The sequence below is a fragment of the Triplophysa dalaica genome, chromosome 17 (assembly GCF_015846415.1).
Source record: "Triplophysa dalaica isolate WHDGS20190420 chromosome 17, ASM1584641v1, whole genome shotgun sequence".
In the NCBI taxonomy this organism is placed as follows: domain Eukaryota; kingdom Metazoa; phylum Chordata; class Actinopteri; order Cypriniformes; family Nemacheilidae; genus Triplophysa; species Triplophysa dalaica.
This window is the reverse complement of record NC_079558.1, coordinates 8,119,986-8,132,386: the sequence shown is the minus strand read 5'-3', so window position 1 is coordinate 8,132,386 and position 12,401 is coordinate 8,119,986.

The following is a 12,401-nucleotide window of genomic DNA, read 5'->3' as shown; positions in this document are numbered from 1 at the left end:
TGTCGGCCGGGGGAGCGGAGCCAACCAGTTGTGGGTGGGCACACAGCCTACAAAAAACGCCTCAGGGTCAGGTTTAGCTATGATTTCTAAATCTGTATTTTACACTAGTGAACTTTTTTCAGTACAACAAGCTGTGTAGAGATTCAAAGGAACATTTTCATTAGCGTTATACAGTAACTGCCGCTTAGCGTTCAGGGTTGCTTGTACCTCACATTCTGTAGCATTTAATGCCACATTTGGCTGGTTTTAAAGCCCCGGTTAACTGTAATATTGGTCTGAATAGCAATTTGCTTGGCTGGAATCCATTTCCAATCCTTCTTAAGTCTGCATCTGAGGGATTTGCTATTTAAGTTGATTAGCAGTGTCTGGGGTAATATGGGCAATCTTTTGCAATAATCCTGTGCAACTTTCACAATCAGTTGTTGCCTGGGTTTGGAAATACTGTACATAGACTGCAATCATAACCACTTATTATTACCAGATGATTAGCTTTTCTGAAAGGTTGGATTCATACCGTTGACATCTGAGGTTGTGTTGGTCATAGTACAGAGCTTTGATACTCAATCCACAACTCACAAGCTTTGTGCAGCTTTTTAATGACATTGTTGTGTAAAGTCTCACGTTCCCCAAATGGTAACAAGTTCTTGTCCAATGCTTGTCAGTTGTAATAGGTTTTAGTTTCATCAGGAAAACTTAATTAACTGATCAACCATCAAAATTAAGCTAGGTCTTGTGGTTAAATGCTTCATTTTAAATGTGAATTTTTTGCATATGATTTGTGACGTGTTCAAAAAATAAAATATATGTTTTGTGACTTTTTGGTTCAAGCCTTTAATATCTACAGCTTTGAGGTCATCTGTATCACTGTAAATATTTCAGGTTATATTTCAACTTAACATTTTGTCAACATTTTTAAACACATTTGGAAATTATTACTTGTGGCAACAAACTGTTCCTTAAATTACAAAACTTTAACCAAGCCAATGAAAACATTAAGATACAATCAGACGAATAGTTTTTGAGTTGAGGCCTGAATTTTTGTTTTTATATTATAATATACTTCTAAAGCTTTGTTCAGACCGCCAGTGAAACCCAGCGACACAACAAGGCGATTTCATTCGTTTCAATGGTAGCCTAGTGACATCCAGCGACCGTTGGCAAACGGAAGTGGGAATGTTTAGCGACTCGACATTTCGAGAGTTCCTCAACTTTATGCAAATGATAAGTGAGTTTCTGGATCGACTGCCAATAGGTAGATGGCAGCGGAGCTCACATCATTCATCTCTCTTCTGTTACATTTACATTTAGTCATTTAGCAGAAGCTTTTATCCAAAGCGACTTACAGTGCAATTACAGGGACAAACCCCCTGGAGCAACATGGAGTAAAGTGTCTTGCTCAAGGACACACTGGTGGTGGCTGCTGGGATCGAACCAGCAACCTTTGATTTACCAGTTCTGCGGTTTAACCCACTAGACCACCATCTCCACATTACAGTAACAGTAACCCTGTTACTGTAGGGTTTGTCTATAAGTGTTTCTAGGACAACCTAAATCCAAAAGCTAGGAACACCTTCTTACTGCCTCTAAGCGAGAGACTGGAGACACACTATTAAGATGGAGACTTAATAGTTCAACAAGTAAATCTAACCTATAGACCACGTCGGAAGACATAAACAATGGTGTTCAGAAGGACTTCCGGTTTAATTTTTTTAACACTGCACAAACATTTGAACAGAATACATCCAACAAAACATTTATAACCAAATCAAAATGCTGAACAAATATCTTTAGGATTTAATTATATGTAAAAAAAGTTTTACTTTAAAAAAGTAAACTGGAATCTGATCTCGTTTTCATCTTGCAAAGTGGTACTGTATGCATTTCAAATGTACTTTTTTCTAGGAAAACAGATAGCGTATTTAGCATTACAGCATTTTGTCCAGTAAAAACTGTTCCCCACTTTAAAAAATCCAACTTGAAAAATGCTCTTTCGACACAGGAAATATTTTCTTCAAAATATATTATTTTGTGTTCTGCAGAAGAAAGAAAGTCATTCATGTTTGAAATGACAAGAGGGTGGGTACATTTATTTTGGGGGGAACTATCCCTTTAAGTTGGCTAAGTATTAAAAGTAAAGCAATCGCTGAAAAAACTGAAAAATCGTGCCGAATCAGGTTGCGTTATGTTTTATGTTTTCTCAACTATTCATTTTATAGAGTTTGCCCTCGTACCAGACCCAACTGACTAGAAACTGTGATGTAACTAAACGCCATTGACCATTTCTAAAAACAGCATTCTTGGATATGTACCACACGCATGATTTCATGTTAAGTGTGCTTAACACAGGAAAGAAAACTGCACTTGGTTTCAGACTTAACCAGTCTTTTCTGGTTGTGGTCTATTCTTTGCCTCAACTCAGCTATACATCAGCTGCTCCCTGACTTCAATCTTTAAAACACACTTTTAGATTTTTATTTTCAGACAAATGACAGTTCTGGCCGTGAAATATGTTGAACACAGTTTAGATTCCTCCATGCTGTCCCCTCTCTCAAGCTCCCATTTCTATATTTGACAGAATTCTGATGTCCTGTCACACATCTCCTATAGCCTCGCTCTCTCCGCTTTATTTCTGATGGGCAGCCGTGCTTTCCTCATCAATAAAAACTTACTAGAAATTAATAACGCTGTCTAAATTCCACAACGCAATGTCTACCACATGGTTGTCGACGTGACCGTGACCATCCGTCTTCTAGTTCTTGCATATTGATTTAGTGATAAAATAATAAAAGACCCTACAAGGAACGGAAAAAAGTCCCTACCCTCTTCAGAAGTCAGTTCTTAGCCGAAAGCAAAGTGGGCGCATGGGATGCGAGAGTATGAATTAGTGGCTTCATTCATCTTCGGCAGGTCTGCGGGCTTCACTCGGGTCCCGTATGAAATACCTTTGGCCCGGCACTTTTGACTGGAATTCCTGCAGCGTTCTGTCATTCACTCCACGCCGTAAAGACTACCAGATTGACTACTACAGTATAGAGTGCTGTAGCCACAGGCTTCTATAATAAACTAATCACATTGTATCAACACGCAGAAGGTGTAAGCTTTCCTCAAGCATGGAGAGCCAGTGTCATGGAAAAACCGCATGTTTTACATTTGTGTTCGTATGGAATGAAAGGAAAGAAGATAAAAGCAGTTTGGTGGTCGTCCGAACGAGATGATTGGCAGACGCTGTAACATATTCTTTATTCAGTACAAATAATCTTGCCTTGCAAAATAATTGATTTATTTATTTGTCTTTGACTGTCTGATCTCGACCGGATTTATACGTGCCGATGAACTAAACACACAGAGATCCGCCTGAAATTTAAAAGGCGGATGTTTCTATAGTCAATAATACGGAGGTCGGTTGAATCTCTTCTGGGTTTTTAATTGCTTCTTCTGGAATATACTGTGCAACTCATGTATTGCGTAATGCTGGCACTATAGTTGGTCAACTTGAATGACGAAGTAAATCACTAAATGTTTTGTTTTTACTTGTCTGGCCCAGGTTGTGGATTACCTGTCTGTTTTTACTTCCCGGCCCTAACAGCCCATTCTGATTAAACCACATCAGAATTCAACACCATTCACCGCAGTGAAGTCATTAATGGGCATTCTGTAATATGTTGACTCATTTTCATCTTTTACTCTGTGTAAAAAATACAAGAAAGTACTGAGTATGATTAATGCATTCTAGTCCGTGTTGCGATTGAAAGTCATTTTTTCGTATACCTCTGGCTTTAGAAGTGTTCCTACACCGCTGGAGGTCTGCAGTCTGATTTCACCCTTGGCAAAGTTCAGCGCTAAAATGTTTACATTCGGCCAATCAAGATCCAGACAGTAGCGCCTACACAAGAGTGAGGTCATAAGTGCTCTCGGCTCAAATAGTGGTGCCGCTGACAACAACATTATGAGGCTAAAGGAGGTTACAGCACATAGAGAACTAGGTGGGCCTTGTGCTTGATATTCTGTACCTGCACTCACCCACCCACTTCAGATCTCTGCTTGAGTAAGGTTTTACCTGCTAAGTCACTCGAAGAGCCTGTTTATAACTCCCATTAACACATTTTAGTTGATCCAAACACAAGTGCTCAGCCGAGACAGATGTTTATACATGATAAACTGTAGAATACAGCTTTCCTGTAGCTTTGTGGTAAGAGCAGTGTGCTTACATCACAAGGTTGTGGGTTCGATTCCAGGGGATCGCACTTCTAAACAAATGTGTAGGATATTGCAATGTAAGTCACTTCCAAAGCGTCCGCCAAATGTAAATGTCGTAACATGTAGCTCAAAAGCATCTCTTGATGCGACTTATTTTCATTTATTCAATAGTAAACTCTTTATTACAAATAGAATTGTCATCTTAATGTTTGATTGATTGATGTCAGTAAGACATTCAATATTATCCAGGACACTTAGGAAGACATTGGTGTTGATACTGCATGTGCTGTAAGCTATTCACATGCATTTTCAACTATACTTTCGAATGTAAGTCCTGTGTTTAGATCCAATATGTTTTATACCCTATGTACAACATGTGCATGCAAGGCCGCGTTAAGAACACATTGGGCCCTGGGGCTATAGCAAACCCAAAGGCCCCCTTCATTTTATTGCCACGCCACAGTGTCTTCTATGTGTTTATTAATTGGATTATTATATTGGATTTTCTAATTATTTGATCTTATTTTCTTTTTTTAATTAAAATTTTCATCTAAATGGGGCAAAGTAAACATTTATGAAACCCTTGCTTTCTAACTGGTTTGTTGTAAGAACAATAACTTACTGCTGCTGCTAACTCACCTTCGACATGTAAAGCACATTAATCTGTGACGGTTGATGATGCTAAATATTGCTGCTGCACCCGGGAATTTCCTCGGGCACAGATGTTTTTATCTGAAAGTGATCTGCAGTAGTTCTGAACTTTAGCTATAAGATTTGCCCCTCGTTTTTTCCTTTCAACGTTATTTCTCCTTTTTGCGCATCACTAGCACCAGCGAGCCAAGTGTAATACTTCATATTCTCAACATGTGATAGCATTACGCAGAGAGGGATTTCATGACGTAATGGCGCAAACTATAAAGTGATTTTGATTGGACAGTGAATTATATTTACAATAGTTTCTTGTTATTTTAAAACCAACCACTTATCTGAATTGTCAATCATTGATGTAAGGACTGCTCCCATTTAGTCCAGTCACACAAGGCCCCCCTTCTTCCACTGGTCCTGGCCCTCATGTTAATCGGGCCATGTGTGCATGTGCATACAGTAATAATGCACCACTGCTAGATTATGCACCACCTTCAATAACACACTGCCCGATTGGATATTTCTAACCTCTCCACATACCTAATCCTCAGCATGTTAGGTCCATAATCCGGCAGGAGTTCATTTCTTGGCAAAATTGTGACATGCACCATAGAAATAAATTTGGACTGAATTGGAAAAAGAAATATCCTTTTCTAATCTGTTTAAGGGAAAAACACTTTTAGAAAACCTTTAAAAAAACTGTTTTAATAAATTAAAATGTATTCAAGTTTAAAAACAGCCAATGATCATGGCTGATAGGTCCTTTCAATCAAAAGAGGACAGGTAAATGCAATGAATTTTTGCTCTGTATATGGAAAACGTTAAGAAGCATCACCAGTTTGATGTTCAATATTAAGAGTCATTATATGAATTAATCAAATTCAGAAATGTTATCTTCAGAATTGAGTTAGTGCCAGTTAACAAAAGCACCAAATTATTGGCATCGGCCGATATCACTCTGAATAATCGTCTATCGGTGGAGAAATTTAGTGTTGGTATAAATAAATCAAAAAGCCAATATTTTAGGGCTTTAAGTATTTTAACTGTTGTTTTTCTTGTGTGTGAGACTATTGTGTGGTAGTACAGCTGAGAGTGTTGTGTTCAACTAAATAATAGCAGTCCTTCCATCAATGAGGCTGTACACAATAAGGATTTGGAGCTGTCTGTGATATTGTCAGGTGTGGATTAGGCCGTCTGTTATAGTGTACATCTCGCATAACCTTTGATCTTTAATAATTATTAAAATGGAAGTGGAGGATTTTTGTGAACGGGACTCCAGAGCATCCAGAAATACATACAGCGATTCCCAGGCAGATCTCACTTTTTTATTGTCTTTTTATTGCCTCGGTTAGACGACAAAAAGCAAGAGCCCTGTTTGTAATGTGATGTGCATGTGCAAAAAGATTCAATGTTGATTCAGTTATTTTGGCCGATCAATCATTTTCCAGGAGCAAAACAAAGAAAGCGGAAAAGTTGCAGTCTGGCCCGACTTTTCTTTTTCCCTGGAGAACTGAACTCTTTGTGTGATGAGTGACTGCGTAATTGAAAAAAATGGTTTGACTGTCAAAAAGTCTCCTTCAGCGATAAGGCCTTTACTAAACTCTTGTACTTTTCTTTGGACCCGCCGTGCTGTTGATATTTGAAATGTCTCCCTGCGTGTAAGTTTCCCATTTCTTAAAGAGCATTCAGCACTCTTAATGTGTTGTAAAGTGACTCCTGCTCGCCACAAGTCTCCCGCCGCGGAGTGTAAATCCAGACATCGGGCTTGTATCAAAAATACAAACACACTAAGACATGTTTAGAATTGAATGACTTAGAGAGAAAACCAGCGTATGGAGGTCCCGGGGCCTTCCAGTGGAAAGTGTCCATCAGCATTGGGATTTATAAAGGCGTCATAGCGCTGGCTTGTATCATCGCTGCCCTTAAATACCAGTTAGCACCGTCCGTTGGCGACCGTAGCGATGCCACACAGCCTGCCAAATTTACTGCAATTGTGGAATCCCTCGTGAGAAAATATATCACGTTCGGGGTAAGTGTGTGTGTGTACAATAATTGTTAAAACATCACAAAGGTTACACAATGAGAAGAACTTAGAGGGAAGCATTTGCTACTGATCTACTACAGATACAGAGATGCTTGAACTAATGGCAGCTCGGGAAAGGAAAAAAGATGCTGGGAGCAAAGCGAACTGAGGTTATGTGTTACAGATGGTAATTTGTAAATCATAAGCCCCATTCAGAGGTCAGTTCTGAAACACTGCAAGGCCTAGGCGGATGGAAACTTTTGTCTGTAATTTTTCATTGTGATATGATACCCTAATATGCTGTAAATATCGTCTGGTTGCAAATATCGTCTGCCTGAAAACATTTGGCAAATGGACCTAGGCATCTAATGTGATTTCTTTGTATATATCAGTGTATAGTCTAGAATACGTCAGAAAACATGCCCAGAGACCAATATTTCGAGCTGGCGTCTAGACGTTTTGTTTATTGACGGTGGGATATTCCAAAGTGAAGAGGTTACCTATAAAATTTTAAGTGCTTTCAAAAAAAATCCATCCCACCAATATAGACATACACACACACACAAACACACACACACACAATACACAAATACAGAACTCTTATGAGGAGAATGCGAAAGGTATGTTCATGTAAGGATGTTGCTTTTATTAGGCTGTCTCTCCTGATCAAATTCCAGATTCTTTCCATCCTGACTGGCTTCCACTTTACTGCACTGAGGAATTTAGTTAACTTTAGGAATATAAGACAGAGAAACACACATCCCGTGGATCTGTGTCTGATCTTGTCATTGTGGGCCGTGGGCTTGATGCAGCTCCTTTTGCACGTATTTCTATGCTGAAGAACACAAGACAAAGAGATACAGAGACTTTGTCTTAATCTATCATTTAATACTGTACCAATATGTATCTGCTACATGGAAGCAGTTTAGAAACAACATTAAAAAATGTTTTATTATTTGCATTTTACGTGATTTTCTGATTTAAACAGAGCGAATATTTAGGTGAACATATAGGAAATATTTAAAGGTTCAATGTGCATTTTTTTGGAGGATCTATCGACAGAAATGCAACATAACATACAGACTGTAACTGTCAGAGGTGTATAAAGACCTTACATAATAAAGCGTATTGTTTTTTTTCCATAGAATGAGCTATTTTCATCTATACAGCTGGTCCCCTTGCATTCGCCATGTTGTTTCTACAGTAGCCCTAAATGGACAAACTACTCTACAGAGCGCCTTTTGTAAATACTTTATCTCCTTCAGCAAAGAAACGAAAACATGGTGACATCTTGGTCCTTAGTCAGCCGCCATAGTGCTTTGAAAGGGAGGAGTGGAGTGAACCGTTGGTTGCATTTCGCAACATTACTGCTAGATGCAGCTTGACTTCATACATTGGACCTTTAAAATAAAAGTAGCAGATAAAACTGTATACAAATTAAATACAGGACAAATATATTTGCTAGTCCAGTAAAAGTAATTTTGAAAGTAGACCAAAATTATCATTTTAAAAAGACTGTAAATTGTATAAAATTGCAATATTAAAACATATTGACAAGCAGTACAGCCAAGCACATATGGTAAGATGTACCATTCCCCAACTTTCCTATACATGTATTTTAACTATTAAGAATTAAATGTGTATAATTGAAATGTCTGCTCTTATGGCTGAAGCTCAGTTTTATAGTCATATGTGCTTCTCCACTCCTCATTGAACAACAACATCTTACATTCGGTGTGACTGGAAATTTCAGAAATTTCTCTGATTAAAGTGCCTCATTTTCCTTCAAACATCTCTGTTAAATGTCTTCACCAAGCTGCTCACAAAGCAGCGTATTGTGCATACATGTTTTAATAACATGCCCCTAAAACCACAGATTTTTTCTGTTTAGATTTTTGGTGGTTTCTTGGAGGTTCACAGTGAAAAACTGAAAGACAGGAAATGTATTGAGCACCTCAGGTTAGCTCACTGAAGTAGCGCCTCAGAAACACATTCGTCTCCCTGGTGTGCAGGGCTTGAAGAGTGGCGTCTACGCCAGGAAACAGCAAGGAGGGTGACTTTGTGAAACATCTGTGACTTAAGAATAACAAAAGTACAGGAAAACTACTAAAGGACAATGGCGACTAGCACTTTGTGCTTTGTGCAGTCAAAACAAAAAAGATCTAAAGGAAATAATCCATTAGGAAAAATATTGTAATAAATCAGATTTATTATCTGTGACTCAGACTGTGGTAGTATTTGCACCATTTATACACATAAAAAGATTTTAACGAATATATTAGAGGACGTCTACATTCTGTCAGTCTGTGGTTAAGGAAACATTTCTCGTTTGGTTTTGAAAAATGACCAAGAAATCCTATTAATTCCTATATATTAGTACCTACTTAAAAAGCGAGTGATATAGGAAACCCCATTATAACTATATGATTTTGAAACGGAATAGAGAAGGAATATGAATAATTTCTATCATCAGCAGGAAGAAGAAACAAACCAGTAAGCTATCGGTTATTTTATTTATTCGATTTCGGTATGTGTATTTACTATTTATTTATTACAGTTTATTTAAACAAACTTTGCACGCATTTCCATTAACAGTCAAGTTTGACATTATAAACGTCAGTGTGCGGTGATGGCCTGTAGGCTACACTAAAACCTTTCTGTTGTTTAAACTTAGCAAAGTAATATGGAAATGTAATGCTGTCAGCAGACCTGGAACACCTTCATAGGTGTGCATTCACCCATAGAACGTTTGTCAACCAATCAGATTGACGCATTCAACAGCCCCGTGGTATAAAAATAAATGAATCTATTGTCTGACTTAGGTGGTGTAAGTCTTTTTAAGACTTATTTGCTCTGTTAGGTTGCACTAAAGGCACAAATGAAAAAAATTTAATAAATGTATTATTGCATGATAATTACGCATTTATGATCATTATGGTGCTCAAATGGCGATCCCAGTGGCTAATCAGTGCTCACATTCTGGAATATAAATCCAGCAGACGGCATACGGTCCATTGCCAATTAATGAACCAACAGACCATCTAGGCAAGGTAACCAATTATTCCAATATGGAACATGGGTCAGATTTCCTCATCTGACTGGATAAGTTTTTCCCTGTTCGGATGATTTTGGAAATTCTTTGCGCTAAGGTTTCGTGTGTGTGTGTGTGTGTAGTTTTTTTGACAGTAATTTGGACCCTGTGCCTGATGAGAGGGGTGGAGAAACATCTGGAGTGTGTCACTCGACTAGCCAGCCCAGCATCCCAACCTGTTCATGTCCCACTGCTAGATAATGTGTAAGATTCCCAAAGCCTTCTCAAACCTTTCAGCAAATGGTGAGCTTCAGGACCCAAATTGCAAAAAAAAGAAGATTTGTTCTTACTGGAAACACTTGCTCAGATTGCCGACCTTTGCCAGTCTGCTTAGACAGAAATGGGGATTAGAATATTAGGACGGGTATAGAGGAAATTATCTTCCTTTAATGCAGAGACAGAACTTAATGTCAGACGAGAGCTTTGCTTCCCCCTTTGATGTTTCTCTCCATCAGCATCCCCTTATATTGTAACCACTCTATTTACATTTGACATAATGGAGGCCAATTTTAATTCTTACTGCTGATTGGTCAGCAGAAATATTTTTTTTATGATACAGCAAAGTCATGATACATCGCAGAGCAACTGTTATCAATTAGCAAAACCCATTGCTGATCATTACTGATCAGTGATGATCATCATTTTTATCTCTTAAATATATTCCAGACATTTAACATACTACAGCACAGTGTTCTGCATCTTTTTTGTTTAAAGTAATAGTCACCCCAAAATGAAATTTCTGTCATCATTTACTCACCTTCTTATCATTTCAAATCTGTATGACTTTCTTTCTTCTGCAGAACAAAAAAAAGATATTTTGAAGAATGTTGTTAACCGAACAACGGCGGAACCTATTGACTTGCATCGGTTTTGTGTCCTTAAAATGGGTTGCTGTTGTAAGTTGATCAACATTCTTCAAAATATATTATTTGTGTTCTGCTGAAGAAAGAAAGTCATACAGGTTTGAAATGACAAAAGGATGAGTACATGAATAGAATTCATTTTTGGGTGAATTATCCCTTCAAACAACACCACTTAAGCAACAATTTTAAATACTTGTTTGTATGTATTAAACATAAAGCCTTTAACCAATATCACATTTTTGGGTATCTTCTCTATCTTGTCTCACCCCTATTTCGCCTGACTGGCATATTTAACCACAGATTCCACATTATTTAGAAGCAGGACAAGCAGCATGCTAAAACCATTAATGTGAAAAAGAGAAGCTGGAGGGGCACGAGAAAGATGAGAAGATGAAGAGATAAATCAGTGAAACATTTTTCCAAACTCTTGGACTCTTCGTGTTGCTTGTTTTTTATCAGTGTGCCATTCATTGTTTCATATTCTTTTCAAACCGGTTTTGGCGGACGGTTTATTATGTGTGTGGGCATTTTATTGAAGCCTAGAAACACATGAGTGTGTTTACATTCTCGTGTTTGTGAAAGTATAGTGTGCATTTGCACCTAATGCCAATGTACCCAATTTGGTTAGATATTTCATTTCAGTTAAACACAGTCTCTGGGAATCAACATTAGGTTGAATTCTGTGTCTCCTGAAGGTGGGCGCTGGTTTCTGAAATTTCTAACTGTCCTTCTGGAACAAATAATAAAAAAGCCCATGTTTCAATTGCTCCAGCACAGCTGAGTGGCACACAATCAATGAATCAATTGAATCAATGATAGTTCTAGTTTCAACCATCGGGGGGCAGTGTAAAATTGAACCGTTATGCAGAATCAGTCTACTTTAGTTTGCAACAGCCAAAAAACTTTAAAAGTTTAAAACATTTCCATCTCTTTCACATCTCTAACCTGATGCTATCACCATCATGCAAAGATCAACTTTTTACATCCCACATGTGTGCAAACGGTTCAAATGAAATGGGTCTCAATGCATACGTTTTTATTTTTATTTTGTGGCGAGTTAAGTACCAGTAGAATGTCTCAGAAGGATTTGGGTTTGATTGACTGATTTGTTTAGCTGAAGGAATAGCGTAGCTCAGTGCCTCTCGGTGCTGTACACAGTGAATACCTTAGTGCCACAGCAAGCATCATGTGTCCCTTCCCAGCATTTGTTTGGGATTAAGCCTCTAAAGGAAAGACAAGATCACACAGACCTCCATTCTCATCATGCATTTCCAGCTCTGTTTGTGCCGTGCGGCATCTTTGAATGTTCTGCGCTGTAACCAGCGTGAAGGCAAACAAGGCCCTCTTTCCAAAAGATGCAGAGGCTAAAATCGGAGAGAAGCCTGTCAGCTGAACTTGGGTCAAACCACAAAGACGAATTAGTGAAATTTAATTTGCTCGTCTGAACGCTGTGAATTATTCATCTTATGTTGGCTCGAAACCATTTCTCTGTGGAATTTTGTCATTGTGAAATAATGACAAACTGTTGGGTTTATTCATGAATAGAGTAAAAAAAATCTGTGCTGAAGTTAAAAGCCAAATG